Here is an 18,600-nt window from a genome sequence, read left to right as displayed (position 1 = left end):
TTGTCATGATGGGAGATTTTCATTTCCCAAATATCGATTGGCATCTCCCTAGAGCAAGGGGTTTAGATGGGGTGGAGTTTGTTAGGTGTGTTCAGGAAGGTTTCTTGACAGAATATGTAGATAAGCCTACAAGAGGAGAGACTGTACTTGATCTAGTATTGGGCACTGAACCTGGTCAAGTGTCAGATCTCTCAGTAGGAGAGCATTTTTGAGATAGTAATCATAATTCTATCTCCTTTACCATAGCATTGGAGAGAGATAGGAACAGACAAGTTAGAAAAGTGTTTAATTGGAGTAAGGGAATTATGAGACTATCAGGCAGGAAATTGGAAGCTTAAATTGGAAACAGATGTTCTCAAGCAAAAGTACAGAAGAAATGAGGCAAACGTTCAGGGAATATTTCTACGAAGTTCTGCAGATGTATGTTCCAATAAGACAGGGAAGTTATGGTAGGGTGCAGGAACCGTGGTGTACAAAGACTGTAATAAATCTTGTCAAGAGGAAAAGAAAAGCTTACAAAAGGTTCAGAGAGCTAGGTAATGTTAGAGATCTAGAAGATTATAACGCTAACAGGAAGGAGCTTAAGAAGGAAATTAGGGAGCCAGAAGTGGCCATGGGAAGGCCTTGGCAGGCAGGATTAAGGAAAACCCCAAGGCATTTTACAAGTATATGAAGAGCCGGAGGATAAGACATGAAAGAATAAGACCTAACAAATGTGAAAGTGGGAAAGTGTGTATGGAACTGGAGGAAACAGCAGAGGTACTTAATGAATACTTTACTTCAGTGTTTTCTGTGGAAAAGGATCTCGGTGATAATATTGACGACTTGAAGCAGATTGAAAAGCTTGAGCATGTAGATATTAAGACGATGTGCTGAAGCTCTTGGAAAACATCAAGTTGAATAAGTCACCAGGAACAGACAAGATGTATCCCAGGCTACTGTGGGAGGCGAGGGAGGGGATTGCTGAGCCTCTGGCAATGATCCTTGCATCATCAATGGGGATGGGAGAGTCTCCCAAGGATTGGAGGGTTGTGAATGTTGTTCCTTTATTCAAGAAAGGGAGTAGAGATAGCCCTGGGAATTATAGACCAGTGAGTTTTACCTCAGTGGTTGGTAAGTTGATGGAGACGATCCTGAGAGGCAGGATTTATGAACATTTGGAGAGATATAATATGATTAGGGATAGTCAACATGACTTTGCCAAGGGCAGATCGTGCCTTATGAGCCTGATTGAATTTTTTGAGGATGTGACTAAACATATTAAAGAAGGAAGAGCATTAGAGGTAGTGTATATGGATTTCAGCAAGACACTCGATAAGGTACCCTATGCAAGGCTTATTGAGAATGGAAGGAGGCACGGGATCCAAGGGGACATTGCTTTGTGGATTGAAAACTGGCTTGCCCACAGTAGACAAAGAGTGGTTGTAGATGGATCATATTCTGCATGGAGGTCAGTCACCAGTGGAGTGCCTCAGGGATCTGTTCTGGGACCCTTACTCTTCGTGATTTTTATAAATGACCTGGATGAGGAAGTGGAGGGATGGATTAGTAAGTTTGCTGATGACACAAAGGCTGGGGATGTTGTGGATAGTGTGGAGGGCTGTCAGAGGTTACAGCGGGACATTGCTAGGATGCAAAACTGGGCTGAGAAGTGGCAGATGGAGTTCAACCCAGATAAGTGTGAAGTGGTTCATTTTGGTAGGTCAAATATGTTGGCAGAATATAGTATTAACGGTAAGACTCCTGGCAGTGTGGAGGATCAGAGGGATCTTGGAGTCCGAGTCCATAGTACGTTTAAAGCAGCTGCGCAGGTTGACCCAGTGGTTAAGAAGGCATATGGTGTATTGGCCTTCATCAATCGTGGAACTGAATTTAGGAGCCGAGAGGTAATGTTGCAGCTATATAGGATGCTGGTCAGACCCCACTTAGAGTACTGTGCTCAGCTGTGGTCACCTCAATATAGGAAGGATGTAGAAGCCATAGAAAGGGTGCAGAGGAGATTTACAAGGATGTTGCCTGGATTGGTGGGTATGTCTTATGAGGATAGGTTGAGTGAACTTGGCCTTTTCTCCTTGGAGCAACGGAGGATGAGAGGTGACCTGATAGAGGTGTATAAGATGTCGAGAGGCGTTGATCATGTGGATGGTCAGAGGCTTTTTCCCAGGGCTAAAATGTTTGCCACAAGAGGACACAGGTTTAATGTGCTGGGGAATAGGTAAAGAGGAGATGTCAGGTGTAAGTTAGAGAGTGGTGAGCGCATGGAATGGGCTGCCGGCAGGGGTCATGGAGGCACATATAATTGGGTCTTTTAAGAGACTTTTGGATCGTTACATGGAGCTTAGAAAAATAGAGGGCTATCGGTAAGCCCAGTAATTTCTAGGGTAGGGACATGTTCAGCACAACCTTGTGGGCCGAAGGGCCTGTATTGTGCTGTAGATTTTCTATGTTAATTTCTCCCAATAAATCAGATCCTCAATTCCCAAATTATCTATGTACTCTTTCACACTTATTTACACCTTTTCTATAGGTAGGTAACCAGAACTACACACAATACTCCAACTTTGGCCTCCGTAAGCCAGAGTATTAATACAGGAGTTGGAATGTTATGTTGAAGTTGTATAAGAAGTTGGTGAGACCAATGTGCCAAAATCTCTCCTTATAACCCTATATGCCTGTGACACCACTTTCAGGGAATTATGGATCTTTATTTCCAGATTGCTTTGTTCTACTGCTCTCCTCAGTGCCCAACCGTGCACTGTGCAAGTCCTACACTGAAGTTTTCTCCCTAAGTGCAATACCTCTCACTTGTCTACATTAAATTCCATCCATTTTTCAGCCCATTACTCCAGCTCATCCAGATCCTACTGCAAGCTTTCATAGCTTTCCTCACTGTCCGATAATCCCTGAATTTTGCTGATCCAATTTTCCACATTATCATCCAGATCATTAATATAGATGTCAAACAACAACAGACACAGTACTGATCCCTGTGGCACTCCACTAGTCACAGACCTTCACTTAGAGAGGCAACATCAACTAAGCACTCTCTGGCTTTTCCCACTAAACCAGTGTTGAATCAAATTTACTAATTCATCCTGTTGAAAAGATAACCAGAGTTATGCCTTATAGGAGGTCACTACAGACTCAGGCACTTTACATCAGTGGTGTGGAAGATTTGGGATTGAGGGACATGATTGACTTGTATTTGAAAAAGCAAGGATGAGCGTTTTGAAAAGATGACCAAGAGAATTAATAATGGCACGCTATTGGGCTTTGTCTAATGGACCAAACACCACTGACGGAACTCGGCAGCGCTTGTGGGGACAAAAGAACTGTCGATGTTTCAGTTTGACATCCTGTACCAGGATGGATGCTATAGTACAGTAGTTGCTACAGGGAAAATGGGCAAGGGACTGGCAGATGGAATTTAACTTAATGTGTTACATTTTGGAATGTTAAACCAGGGCAAGAAATCCACAAGAAATGGGAGAACCTTGGAGTGTACCATTGAATAGCTAGATCTTGAACAACGAGGCTTTGAGTACAAGTATATACTTCACTAAAAATGGGAATACAGGAAGAGGGGGTGGTGAGAAGCGTGTCTGGCATGCTTGCCATCATCATCCGAGGCACCAACTGTAAGAGTCAGAACTTCATGTTACAGTTCGATGAAACATTGGTAAAGCTGCCCTTGGAGTATTGTGGACATAATTAAGCTACAGAGGGTACGGTAAAGAGCTGTAAAGAAGTTGCCTGGTTTGGAGGGCTTGAATTATCATGAGAAATTAGACAAAATAGGTCTGCTTTCCCTTGAGTGAAGGAGACCAAGAAGTGACATAAAACCAGCAGACATCGGAGCAGAATTAGGCCATTCCGTCCATTAAGTCTTCTTCACTATTCCATCATAGCTGATTTCTTATCCCTCTCAACACCATCCTCCTACCTTCTTCCCCATAATCTTTGATGCCCTAAGTAATCAAGAACCTATTAACCTCCACAGCTGTCTGTGACAATAAACACCACTCTCTGGCTAAAGCACTTACAGTCTCATGAGCCTTCATATCCAGCAGATCATTTCTACAACTTACACCAACTACAATGGGACCCTACTACCAAACACATCTTAACCCTCCCCCCCACCCCCTATTCTTCGCTTTCCACAGGTTCGCTCCTTCTGTGATGTCCCTTCTCACTGATCTCCCTCCTGGAACTTATCCCAGCAAGTGGAAGAAGTCACCTCTTCCCTCACCTCCATTCCTGGTAAGGCAACATGTCATCTCAAATCTATTGGGTCTTCTAATGTATACGGTGCTCCTCCTCTACATTGATGAGATCTAACATAGACTGCAGGAATGCTTTGTTGAGCACCTTTGCTCCATCCACAAAAAGCAGGACTTCTGGTGGCCAACCATTTTAATTCCAATCCCTGTTCCAAAATGCCAGTCCAAAGTCTCCTCTACTGCCACGATGAAATCACTCTCAGGTTGGAGGAGCAACACCTCATATTCCCACCATATTCCTTCTTGTTCAGCCCTTTACCATTTCCACCTATCACTTCCTCCCTGCACCCACCTATCTGGCTTCACCAATCACCTTCTAAACTACAAACCTTCCACTTACCCACCTTCTTATTCTGGCTTCATCCCCCTTCCTTTCCAGTCTTGATGAAGGGTCTTGGCCCCGAAACATCGATTATTTATTCTCATAGATGCTGCTCAACCAACTGAGTTCCTGCAATACTTTGTGTGTTCCTCCTCACTTTGTTCTAAAAGGATGCCCTTGAATTCGGAGCACTGCCCTCTTGTTCTAGACTATCCCACTTCTGGAAACATCTTCTCCATGTCTACTCTATCTAGGCCTTTCAATATTCAAAAGGTTTCAATAAGATCCCCCTCATTCTTCTAAACTCTAGTGAGTGCAGGCCTAGGGCCATCTATAACTCGTCATGTGTTAGCTCTGTCATTCGCGGGACCACTCTCATTAATTTCCTCTGGACCATCTCCACTGCCAGCACATCCTTTCTTAGATAAGGGACCTAAAACTGCTCACAATATGTCAAACATGATCTGACCAATGCCTTATAAAGCCTCAGCATTACATCCTTGCCTTCATCCTTTAGTCCTCTCAAAATGAATGCTAACATTGCATTGCCTTCCTTACCACCAATTCAACCTGCAAGTTAACCTTCAGGGAATCCTGCACGACAACTCCCAGTCCCTTTGCACCTATGATTTCTGATTTTTTTTTCCCATTTAGAAAAAGTAGTCTATGCTTTTATTCCTTCTACCAAAGTGCACGACCATACACGTTCTTGTATTTCATCTGCCAGTTCTCTGGCCATTCTCCTAATCTGTCTAAATCCTTGTGCAGACCCTCTGCTTCCTCAACACTAAATGCTTTTATCTATTTTTGTATCAACAAAAACATGGCCATCCAATATGAAAAGCTGTCTCAGCACTGAGCCCCGTGGAACACCGTTTGTCAACAGCCGCCAACCAGATCAGGCTCCCTTTATTTGTATTCTTTGCCTTTTACAAGTCAGCTTATCTTCAGTCCATGCTAGTACCTTTCCTGTAATACCATAGGCTGTTATCTTGATTAGCAGCCTCACATGCAGCACCTTGTCAAAGGCCTTCTGAAAATCCAAGCAGGCAACATCCACTGACTTGCCTTTGTTTATCATGCCTCAAATAATTCAAACAGATTTGCCAGGCAAGATTTCCCCTGAAGGAAACCATGCAGACATCCACCTACTTTATCATCTGTCTCCTAGGACCCTAAAACATCATCCTTAGTAATGGACTCCAACACCCTCCCGACTACTGAAGTCAGGCTAACAGGGCTATAATTTCCTGTACTTTCCCTCTCTCCCTTCTTAAAGAGTGATGTGACATTTGCAATTTTCCAGTCCTCTAAACCATTCCTAAATATAGTGATTCATGAAACGTCACTACTTATGCCCCCACTATTCAGCTACCTCCTTTTGAACCCTGGTATATAGTCCATCTGGTCCAAGTGGCCTATGTACCTTCAGACCTTTCAGCTTTCCAAGCATCTTCTCCACTCACTTCTGCCCTGTGACACTCTAGAATTTCTTTTGTTCTGCTGGTGTCTTCCACTGTGAAAACTGGTGCAAAATATGAGTTAGTCCTCCATTTCTTTGTTTCCAATTACTACCTCTCCACTGTCATTTTTCAGCAGTTCAATATACACTCTCTTATTCTTTTTACAGGTGGCCCCCACTTTTCGAACGTTCACTTTACAACAACTCGCTGTTACGAAAGACCTACATTAGTACCTGTTTTCACTAACCCAGGGGTCGGCAACCCGCGCTTCCGGAGCCGCATGTGGCTCTTTCATCTCTGTGCTGTGGCTCCCCGTGGTTTGTTAGTTTTTGAAATGTAATTCGAAATTTGAAGATTATGGTGATCTTGTACAATCTAAATAAAACGTTGTGGCAACCCCATTTCCTGGCACATCCGAACTGGCTCACAATTAGCCACCGGTCCGGCCAAGGGAGATAGCCTACGTGGGTTTGTGAGTACGTGTCTTTTGGAGCATCCGCACCCACGGGGGAGCAGGTTGAGGGAGGCTTTAAAGCAAGGCTGTTTAGTTCGAATAAAGTTATCTTTGATTGCAGTGTCGTTATTTTAGCTCTGCGTGTAGCACACCGCTACAACATGTTTTTTATCGCTATTAATATACATCACCACTGCCAATGCCTGACACACGCCAGTGCGCGATTTCTTTTAATTTTTCGATCCAAGGTAGGCTAACTATGGAGTAACCTTCAACCCAACATCTTTTTTTCGGAGTTCAAAATGTTTTTGTTGCATGCAGAAATGTAATTTCGTTTTCTCTGCAGGAGTTCATCAATTTCATAAATGCAACACATTATAGTTTGTTTATACATAGCATAAAGGCAAACAAAAAACATTGTATGCAGTGTTATTTCATTTTAAATATCAAACGGGTTTTGTGGCTCCCAGTGTTTTCTTTTCTGTGGGAAATGGGTCCATATGGCTCTTTCAGTGGTAAAGGTTGCCAACCCCTGCACTAACCAAAAAGGATTTTCACTTTTACAAAAAAAAGACACCTGCTTTGTACGTGTGTTTACCCCAAGAAAGACAATGACCGTGAAGCCTTGTGGGGGCAGTTGCTTGCGCATGCATGTACATGCGTATGCGTGTACGTGCTGATTTTTTTTCTCCAAATCGATTTTGGCTAGCTGTCTTCCCGAGTTTGATAAGTGAAACTACACTGTACCTACAAAATTTCTACTTTATATAAGGTGTATATTTATCACATCATTCCTGCTTTTACTATATGGTAGTGTTATTTTAGGTTTTATGTGTTATTTGCTTTAATTTGGTAGGTTTTTTTTGGGTCTGGGAATGCTCAAAAAATTTTCCTATATAAATGAATGGTAATTGCTTCTTCAATTTATGGCATTTTGGATTACAAACGGTTTCATAGGAACGCTCTACCTTCGGATGGCAGGGGAAATCTGTATATATATCTTTATGTATCTTTTCTCTCGTTATTTTTATTTGCCTTCTGTCGGTTTATAAAAACTTCCCGATCCTTTACCTTCCCACTAATTTTTGCAATATTTTAGCCTCTCTTTTGTTTTTATGCTGTCGTTGACTTCCCTCGTCAGTCACAGTTGTCTCATCCTCACTGTAGAATACTTCTTATTCTTTGGAATGTATCTATCCTACACCTTCCAAATTGCTCCCAGAAACTCCAGTCATTGCTGCTCTGCCATCTTCCCTTCTAGTGTCCCTTTCCAATCAACATTGACCAGCTCCTCTCTCATGCTTCTGTAGTTCACTTAACTCCACTGTCATACTGATGTTAGCTTCTCCCTCTCAAACTGTGAACTTTATCATATTATGAATACCATCTCCTATTGGTTCCTTTATTTTAAGTTCCCTAATCAAAGAAGGTTCATTACACAACACCCAATCCAGAATTGCCTTTTACATAGTGGACTCAACCACAAGCTGCTTTATGAAGTCATCTTGTAGGCATTCAACAAATTCTTGGTGGGTAAAATTATTCAGACATAGATAGGGGCAGATAGCCAGACTTTGTTTCCAATGATAGAAATGTTTAAAACTAGAGAGCATAGGGTTAAGGTTTAAAAGAGGATTAAGTTTTTCACATGCAAAATGAATCAGTGGTGGAAGTGAATTGGTGGCGAAGAGAACAGTAACAACATTTAAGAGCTTTCACGATGTAAAGATATGGAATCAAACTGGGAACAGTAAAGACTGGTCCGAAGGTTACTGTAGATGCAGTGGGCTAAAAAGCCTGTCTCTATCTGTACACCTCTGTGCTGACGTAAGATAAAATAACTTCTTGATATTCAGTGTGAACTTCCTTGTACTTCAAGCAAAATACAGTAGATTCAGAAAATATGAAATAAAAACAACTTCTGAAAATATGCACATCAGATACCATCCGTAGAAACATGAATATTCATATTCAATCTGGTTCCAGTTCAAAAAGGTCAAGATTCAACAGTGGTTATTAACTCTTTCAAGTCATCTACTTCATCCCCTTGGTATTTTGATCTCTTCTGTCTTCCATCCTGTCATAGACCATCTTTGGCTGTCAACCCTTCCTCTGCAATTTAAAACTCGTAACTTTCATTTTTTCCAGTGCTCTCCTGAAAGACTATTGATATTTTACACCACACCACATTGTTATTAGGATATAATACGAAAAGAATTTATCAAATCCATATAATTTTTAGCTTCCCATCTTTTTGCCAATAATATTCCTAATACCCAGTAACCTCAAGTTGGTTGAGTACAATACTTCTGTAAAAAGATCCAGAATTAACTCACACTAAACAAAGGCAAAAAAAAAGCTCCAAACTAGATCTTCTTCGAATGTCAAAACTTTGAAATAACAGCCAAACACTTAATGGTGAGACAGACAAAAAATGAAGTATACAACTGGATTTGCACTAAAAAAGAGTATTCCAGGTTTTAGCCAACTGCTATCCTGACGAAGGGTCTCAGTTTGAAAGGTCGATTGTTTACTCTTTTCCATAGCTGCTGTCTGACCTGCTGAGTTCCTCCAGCATCTTGCGTGTGTTGCTTTGGATTTCCAGCACCTGTTGATTTTTTCATGTTTGTGCTATTCCGTACTATTATACTCAGCTAATTATAAGCATTGATAATTTATTGCAAAACAGTGACCAATCTAACTTAATTTTATTTAAACTTGATTAGCTCCTTCCAAGGAAGATATTGATGTTTGGATATTGCACGTCCATCAATCGAGTTTTATTCATTGCTGGACAACTTACTTTGCCATCTTGTTGATATTAGTCTTGTGATTTATTTATTGCAGACATAAAATATTAACTACATTGTTTGACAATGGGAAAATTGTACCACTTGTTCTGCATTTATTCCAGAAAAAATGTTTATAAAGCCACAATTCACTTCTTTGTCTGACATGTGTCAGGCTGCTGCTGATCAGTCATCAGACTCTCAACAGTATACTCCAACTACATTTTAAAAAAAAACACTTGAGGCACAAACTCGCCATGAAAAACTGTGGAATAGATAGTGTAACTTGCCATTTTAAAAAATGCTGATGTTACTATAGCAGCAAATTCTGAGACAGGGCATTGAGTTCACTACACTGGGATTTTTGCACCCAAAAAAAATGACTCAATGACACAGAAGCTCAGAACCACAGAACTCCAGAAATGTTGATGCTGACTTTAATGGTTGAAAAATTTACACTCCTGGTCTAACTTACAAAATTTTAATAATCTTTCACATCTTTACATTTATTTTAACTATTTTGTACAATGAGATCTTGCTTTGACTTTAATTTTACATATCCTTCTCTCATCCCATTTCTCATTTATTTTCAATTTAATGGTACATTTTGAGCTAATGGTATAGTCTGTTTTTGCATGCTATCTACATGTATTGTACAAGTTGCATTCTAAACAGCTCAAAACGTAGGAACTGGAAGCAGGATGAGGGAGGCCACGCAGCTTTTCCATTCTCCTCCATCATTCAACAAGGTCATGGTGTAGTTTTCCCATTTGATTATCTTCTTTAATTACCCTGTGTCTCCAAAGATTTATAAAAATCTATTATCATATAATTTTCCATTGCTGGCATGCCATTTATTTTTCTATCAATTCCCCTGAATCTGGACGTTGCACTACAATACAAATTCTATCAAGTAGTTCTGCTGAGTAGCTATCATTGTAACAGACCCAGCTTTGCTGTCAGCTTGTAGATTAGACCGTAAGACATAGAGACAGAGTTAGGCCGCTCGGCCCATCGAGCGTGGTCCATTCCATCACGGCTGATTTATTATCCCTCTCAACCCCAATCTCCTACCTTCTCCCAATAACCTTTAACACCTTGATTAATCAAGAACCTATCAATCTTTGTTTTAAATATACCCAATGACTTGGTCTCCATGGCCATTGGTGGCAACGAATTTCGCAGAATCTCTGCCCCCTGGCTAAAGGAATTCCTTATCTCTGTTTTAAATGGATGTTCCTCTGTTCTGAGGCTGTGCCTTCTAGTCCTAGACTCCCCCACTATAGGGAACATCCTCCTTACAACCATAATATCTAGGCCTTTCAACATTCAATAGGTTTCAGTGATATCCTCCCTCATTCTTCTAAACTCCAGCGAGTACAGGCCCAAAGCCATCAAACGCTCACGTTGACCCTTTTATACCCAGGATCATTCTCATGAACATCCTCCGGACTCTCCTAAAGAGAACCCATATGAGAGCAACACGTGAAATCCAACTAGTACTGGAAAATTATAGGCCTGTGACACTGATTTAAGTCATGCACATACTACTAAAAGGAGTGATACGATATATGTACTGTACAACAACCTGAAGAGAGAAGGGACTCTTAGGGATTCCATGCAGTTACAGGAAAAAGCATTGATTCATGGGTGTTTTTATTGTGCGAAAAGGCTTTGAAAAGATCATGAACATACAAAATTGGAGTCAATGAATAAGCTTATTCACCTAGCTAAGCTCATCTCTCAATTAAGCACCTTCTTCAATTCCACTCACTTTCTCTAAATCATGGGTGTAACTAGGTGCACTCGATCATCCCAGGGTATGCCTGTCTTTTTGTAAGATTTCTGGAAAAGCCTTTGCTTCAGTTGCATTCATGCCAATTGCCCAAACATTTTTTCTAGTATATCTATACCTACATTGTTGTTGATGCCTGCAATCATATACAACTCAAAAAATTCATTTCTGCTCTGCCAATTTCTACCCCACTCTCACCTTTATAGAGTCCACCTCTGACTCTTCCCTCACTTATGTGAATATTTTCATCTCAGGGAGAGGCCAGCCACAAACAAATACAGGTGGCCCCCTGTTTTTTGAACGTTCGCTTTACGACAGCTCGCTGTTACGAAAGACCTACATTAGTACCTGTTTTCGCTAACCAAAGAGGATTTTCGCTTTTACAAAAAAAAGATGCCCACTTTATACATATGTTTACCCCAAGAAAGACTACCATGACCGCGAAGCCTTGTGCAGGCAGTTGTGTAAGTATGCGTGCACGTGCTCATGCATATACTAGCCGATTTTTTTTCTCTAAATCGATTCTGGCTTGCTTTCTTCCCGATTTTGATAAGTGAAACTACACCGCACATACAATATTTCTACTTTATGTAGGCTGTATATTTATCATATCATTCCTGCTTTTACTATATATTCGTGTTATTTTAGGTTTTATGTTTTATTTAGTATGATTTGGTAGGTTATTTTTTTGGGCCTGGGAATGCTCAAAAATTCTTCCCATATAAATTAATGGTAATTGTCTCTTCGCTTTATGACATTTTGGATTACAAACGGTTTCATAGGAACCCTCTAACTTCGGATAGCGGGGGAAACCTGTACTACAAGCCTACAGATTTCCATTGTTACCCAGATTACTCACATTATATTTTCTCTCCACCTGTTACCATTCCTTCCTCTTTCCTGAATTGAGAATTTCCATCTACCGTAGTAGAGATCCCTTGACTACATCTGTTTCTGTTGTCAGACCCAGGACAGATAAAGTCCAGCATTCTGTGGTCTTTGCCTTTCACCCTACCAGACTCTGCATTCAACAAATCATCTTCACGATTTCCAGCAGTTCCAGCAATATTCCACACCAAAAGCATCTTTCCCTCCCCTTTCATCATTTTGAAGGAATGACTATCTTTTCACCTTTCCACTATCCAGGGACCCAAACATTTTGAAGTAACGCAGTGATTCACTTGGACTTCATTCAGTGTTTACATTGTGGTCTTATCTGCACAGGAGGAACCAAATGCAGATTGAATGATCACTTTGCAGAGCACCTGCAACCAGCCTACAATAATGAACCTGAGCTTCCTGTTGCTTGCCCTTTCTCTGCCCAATCACTCGATAACCCAAATGAAATGCATGACTTGTGCATGACAACAGGTACTAATTTCAACTTTCAGGCATAAATTATGTTCCATAGCTTTTATTTTCATAAAACCAGTGCCCAGAAGTAGCATTGTGTTTCCATTCAAGTATTTTCATTACAGTTCAATCCCAAACTGCAGATAGATACTTGAACGGAAACACAATAGTATTTCTGGATGGACCACAAAGTTTGGATACCATTCTGTGATTTTTTTTAAGTTACCTATTCATGGCTACAGAGAGTGGAAGCCACTTATATAAACATTAAAATTTAAAAAAAAACTCCAGTACCCTGCCTAAGTAGATTCTACAATGAGGCCAGCTGATCAGATCCAGCTAACCTGCTTCATGTTACTTAAGACTTTAACAGAAGCACATCCTTCAGAATGGTTCTCCACTTGGTCCCTCAAATATCACAACAGTGAACTTCTTCCCCCATCCTAGGTTCCACACAAAGCTCATGATCCTAACCCAACCCCTCCCATGATTCAGAGAACCAGCCTCACTTAATGGCGATTCTGATCCTGATGATTTATTGATCATCACTCCTTTTGATGATCAAAATGGGGATCTATTTTCCACTCTAAATCAATTAACCCACATCTCCAAAGCCTCTGTTCCATGATCACAATTTCCATTTTCCAGTGATCTATCAAAAAGAAAGTCGAATAAAGGACATTGTAAGGATTAAACCTTAGACCTCATATGCAATAGAAGTTACTGCTGCAGATTCTTGGGGGGAAAAAGTGCCACTCTACATGACAGCTCGTCTATTTTGCTGATGCCAAGGAACTCCTAGGCTCACAAGTTAATCCCTTCCTCTTTGTCCACGCACACACTTCAGCATCTTTCCTAAACATATCTTCAAACATTGTGTTCAGCTTTCAAGATTGTTTGTCATTCTTCAGTACACAAATGTTGAGGAGAGTGAAATAGTTGTAACTCCATTTGAAAAAAATCACAATAACCATAAAGAACACAATATAAAAACACAACAAATACAAATAAGATTAGCTTACTGCACATACCTAGATTGATTGATTGATTGATTGATTGTATGTATGTATATTAAGTGGCTCTAGATTTGGGAGCATCTCTGTATAAGGTGACTCTAGCTGGAAATGATAAGATAATGGTGGTGGGGTCGGTTAATGGGTGAAGGTGTTGATCAGCCAGATGGCTTGGAGGAAGTAACTGTCTTTGAGTCTGGTGGTACTGGCGTGGATGCTGCATAGTCTCTTTCCTGCATGGAGTGGGACCAGGGGGCCACGATAGCATAGCGGTTAGAGCAACACTACTACAGCTCAGGGAGTGCTGAGTTGAATTCTAGCGTTGTCGGTCATTAAGTTGCGCATGAGTTCCTTTCAGTTTCCTCCCACAGTCCAAAGGCGTACTGGTTAGTAGGTGAGCTGATCATTTTAAAATGTGATGTGATTAGGTTCAGGTTAGGTAGGTGAATTGTTGAGCAGCACAGCTCACTGGGCCGGAAGGGCCTGTTCCGTGCTGTATCTCCAAATAAAAAAAAATAATCCATGCACGTGGGTGGGATCCTTCATGAAACAGATGGCATTTTTCCAGCACTTTTCTGTACATACATTTGTGATGGGGGGGGGGGGGGGCGGGAAGACTGGTGCCAGTCATGTGAGTCCTCATGCCCACCATAGTGCAGTTTCCATACTGTGCTGTGATGTAGCATGCTAGGATGCTCTCTGCTGCATACCTGTAGAAGCCTGTGAGCACAGTACTGATGTGCATGGTCCAGCTCTCTTCCGCCTCTTCAGAAAGTAGAGGTGTTAATGAGCATTTTTGATTGTGTAGGATGTGCTCTGGGACCATGAGAGGTTGTGCGACTGTGCTGCCGATGTAAAGGGGGGTGTGAGTGGTGTGTGCTTTCCTGAAGTCAATAATCATCCCCCGGCACCAGGCCTCAAGCACTTCCACCTCCTTTCCATAGGCTATCTCATCACTGTTGGTGATGAGCCCATTGCCGTGTCATCAGCGAATTTGACATGATTGCTTGGGTGTTAGGCTGTATCGTTGTGTGTGAGCTGAGAGTGCAGCAGAGGGTCCAGCACACAGCCCTGGAGGGGACAATGTGAGAATAATGGGAGGGAGGAGTGGTTGTGCATCCTGACTATCTGAAATCTGTTTGTTAGGAAGTCCAACAACCACTTCTTACTTTATAATGTACTTTCTCCTACTTATCCCTGTTATGGGAGCCGACTTTTTATACAAAAAAAGCTGTTGAATATTTTTCTACTTTAAAGTACCCAGATAGTTAAGCAAAATATGAAAGCTTCAAGATATTCCATAAGATTTAGATACAAGAATAGTATATATATTACTCCAACACGCCGTAAAATAGTTTTTTAAAAAAGGCAATGTTGGATGAATTTAATTTCACCTTCAAATACTCAGTCTGATCTTGGAGCCAGCAAAAGAAAAATAACTAGCTCCACATTTATCACCTCTCGTGCAGTCCTTGAACTGCCAGAGGAAGAGAAAAAGCCTCCAGGTGAATTGGAGATATGCTCAGCTCCCAAGCTGACAGAACTCAAATATAATCATCCAGACAGAAAAGCAACCTCAATTGCTCTTTTGCTGTCAACACCCGTTCAGCATTTCAAAAGAAAGTGTGTTTTTAAAATGAGAATTAACATGTGCTGGAAGTGGAAATACCAGTAAATTTTAGCCATAGTACTCAAGAATGGACTACTCTACTATTAACTGGAAAAGCAGATCACTTGGTGTTACTCAAAACCAGTGCATACCAACCTCCTAAATATACAAACTGCATATAACATTTACCATCGAGAACAAATCCATGGCAGTCCACAATACTTTCACCAAGACAATCTCCTGTTCTAGTAGCCTTCCCCCCCCCCCAGCTAACACATCATGCTATGTATGAAGTTAATGTCAATTTAACATGCATCTATCCACTTCATTAGTTCATTTAGAAATTAGACTTCAGAAAGTGAAATCTTTTTCCTCTAAAGCAACATCTGCTTCACCATTAATTTATATAATCCAACTACCTTAACGTTGAAAACATTATTGGGCGTTCAATCTCCAACATCTATAAATAACAGTGTATCAGAAGCAACAGTAACATTTCAGGACACTGAGATGGTACATCAGATCCAAGATGAAGAAATGTGCTACATTTCAAAAGAAATTGACCAGAATGTCTTTGTAAAAAAGCATTGCCCACACATCGAAAGGGATCACAGGATTTTTGCTCCATTCCAAGTAACGCCTACATTTTTGCAAAAGTGCTTCAAATATTTAAAACTCCAAATGTAACAATTTGGTACTGAAACCAAACTCTTCCAAAACAGATAGGATTTGCTAATATTCTTAATCTTTTATTATCTAATTAAACTAGGAGACAAATCCTTCCCAGCTACCACAAAATGATTAACTGTAATTGCACACCGCCAACCCTAATTTTATGTTCCATAGAAAAGTTACACAATCAAGCTAAATTAGAATGTTAAAACTACCTCTGTATAGAAAATACAAAAATTTAGGGGAATTCCTGTTGATGTCCTATATGCCTTAGGTTTTCACTGGGCTTTTACAGCTTTCAAATCCAAGTTTTAAAATGTGTTTTTGATTACTTGGTACAGCAGTGATATTAATCCCACTTGACAAGTAGATATAATTGAAGTGAGAATATACCAATAAAAACTGATACCATTCATACACCTCTCCAATTAATAAGCTATAATCTTTTTTTCAGATATATAATTCAAGACTGGAATAGGATAAGACCCTCATGTTCTGTACTTTTCCCACTCCCAATTTAAAAATGATTACAATTAGCTATAAAAGGTTCTTTATTGCGTGAATAAATCCTACCTTAACAAGGAGGACTGAAATAGGGAAGCACGAAAATACTTGCTCATATCTGTTGTAAGCTTTCCCTAAAGTCTCCACTGACAATCCGAAAAACATAAGGCACAAGAACTCCAGCCTGCCTGCTCCATTATAATGCATTGCAGCTGCTACCACGGTAACAGTAAAAAGCCAGGCAGCTGCCAAGAATAGTTCTTTAGACTTCTAGGAGTCCAAAATCAGGAGCGAGAGAAACAAGAGACGTGAAGATTTTCAGAGGTTTCTATGATTTTTCCTGCTGCTGTCCATCCGCCTGGGGCTGCACAAGTCACAGCTGAGCTCCAGCTTTTCAACTTTGAAATTTGCAATTTACAACAGAGAGAAAGAATTCAACCTTCCTAAATAAGAAACCAAACGGATATGCCTGCAAAAGGGTGTGTATGGGGAGGGGGAGGGAGGGGAGGAAAGAGGTAAGGGGAGTAGTGTGATGTGACATACATATGGAATGAGCATTAGAACAATGCTGGCGGATCAGCCAGCCAACAGCAAACTAGGCAGCTGCATTCATAAACTGAGCTTCACAGCGCTGGCAGCATAAAAAAAGTTACCAAGGTCAAATACCGAAAAAAAAACAAAAGGATTCTGTCGCACATTCCAAATGAACTCACCAGAGCTTTGCCACATGGACAGATGCTGCTCACATTCATAAAGATTAACAGAGTTTGTCTGCTGGACTGCACTGCCTCACAGCTTTTAGGCTTTACTGCTGAGCATTGAGGTCCCAGGAGTTTTCAATTCCTGTTGGGCCCAATTAACACCAAACCTAGCCACCCCCTCCTGGCCATCTTCATTTCATTTCAACAATATATTTCATCTCCCTGCTCAGGGTAGAATTCATAAGCTTACTATATTGGCAACCAATTTTAATTAGGAATACAGTAATTTCATTACTTCAGTACTGCACAGCAAAAGAAATTAAATAAATGTGTAGGACATTGAGTTGATTTATGCATTAAACCTTTGAATACACATATAAAGAACCTCACATACCTTTTTATCAATCTTAACCTGCAGGATAAACCACATACATTTTCACTGTGATGAAAAGCAAAGCCCCAGCAATGCAATAAAATCTTTTTTTTCACGCAGAATCTGTGTGCAAAATGTAACCAGGAGACCACGAGGGTTAAATTAACAACTCTTATTAAGCAATGCAGCCTGAGGGTATGTGCAAATAAATTCCCCTCCCCCTTTTCAATACCAGTGATGCTCTTGCGAGCAGCTTCAACATAATGAGCATCAAGCACAGCTTGTTCAGCAGGGCTTGTTAAAGACAGTAACTGGTAGCGAATGACCAGACACACTCAATATTTGAATACGACAGGAAGGGAAGGTACATCACTCCTCCTCCCTGACATGCTTTGAGATTACAGTGGAAAATTTGATGCTCTTAGTCAATTCATCAACGCGGATGCACCATTGCTCTGTAGAGCACTGCATTCAGATCTTTATGAAGTGAAACGGTAAAAATAAATCAGATAGTTAGATAGTGCCACAGATCTTCAGAAATAGGTGTTTTAAAGAAATACCACATAAAAATGATTTGCACATGCGTATCAATAGCAGGACTCTGAGCAAAAGCAAGATTTATAATTAAAGTAAAACCAGTATGGCATAAGCATTCCATGACAGGTAATCCTTCTCATGAGCAAGTCCTTCATAAATCATGAGTGCTTTAATGTAGTGGTGTGTAGAAGAGAGAAAAACAGAGCGGGGAGGGGGAATACAAGATAAAAAGGGAGAGAGAAGGAAGGGGCAATCCCCTTCCACCCTACCCCCACTCCTCCAATTGCTATTCCATTGTTCATTTCCTATTGATTTGTTACAAGATGCAAAGGAATTTCGGTACTGCGCTGCTATTTTGTTATACAGTATTTGTAAACATTTTTGAAGATAAAGGCAGAAAATGTACAAACTTTTACTATGGTTTTAAAAATGTGCTACGCACCTTACAATCTTACAAAGAACTGAAAATTTACATTGCTGCAGCTATTATAGATTATGCCTCAATCGCTATGGTAACACTTTGGGCGGTTTTCAATTGTTACCATAATCATTCGAACTCCCCATAGCTCAATACAAAGCTTCTAATTAGGAAAGCTCAGTGTGATCACGTGCACACTGAACTTGAACATAAAATTGTGCTTCTACTATCTGCATTTCCCAAGGCTTAACAATGAACACAGTGCTTGCATGTAAACAGAAAGAAGTTTACATGTTTAAATGCTAAGGGATCAAAAT

At 40.6% G+C, this 18,600-nt stretch overlaps 1 protein-coding gene across 1 annotated transcript in view; it reads right to left on the bottom strand.

Moving 5' to 3' along the window:
- The window catches only part of fat3a (FAT atypical cadherin 3a), a 570,475-nt gene extending 553,065 nt beyond the window's left edge, over positions 1–17,410 (bottom strand). Inside the window, exon 1 of the mRNA XM_059964604.1 lies at positions 17,350–17,410. The gene's annotated coding sequence lies outside the window, so the exon portion shown is untranslated. The remainder of the gene's footprint in view (positions 1–17,349) is intronic.
- Positions 17,411–18,600: the final 1,190 nt, after the last annotated feature.

This window comes from Hypanus sabinus, chromosome 3, assembly GCF_030144855.1.
Source record: "Hypanus sabinus isolate sHypSab1 chromosome 3, sHypSab1.hap1, whole genome shotgun sequence".
In the NCBI taxonomy this organism is placed as follows: Eukaryota; Metazoa; Chordata; class Chondrichthyes; order Myliobatiformes; family Dasyatidae; genus Hypanus; species Hypanus sabinus.
The sequence above is the reverse complement of the archived record's forward strand: the minus strand, read 5'-3'. Positions and strand labels throughout refer to the sequence as shown.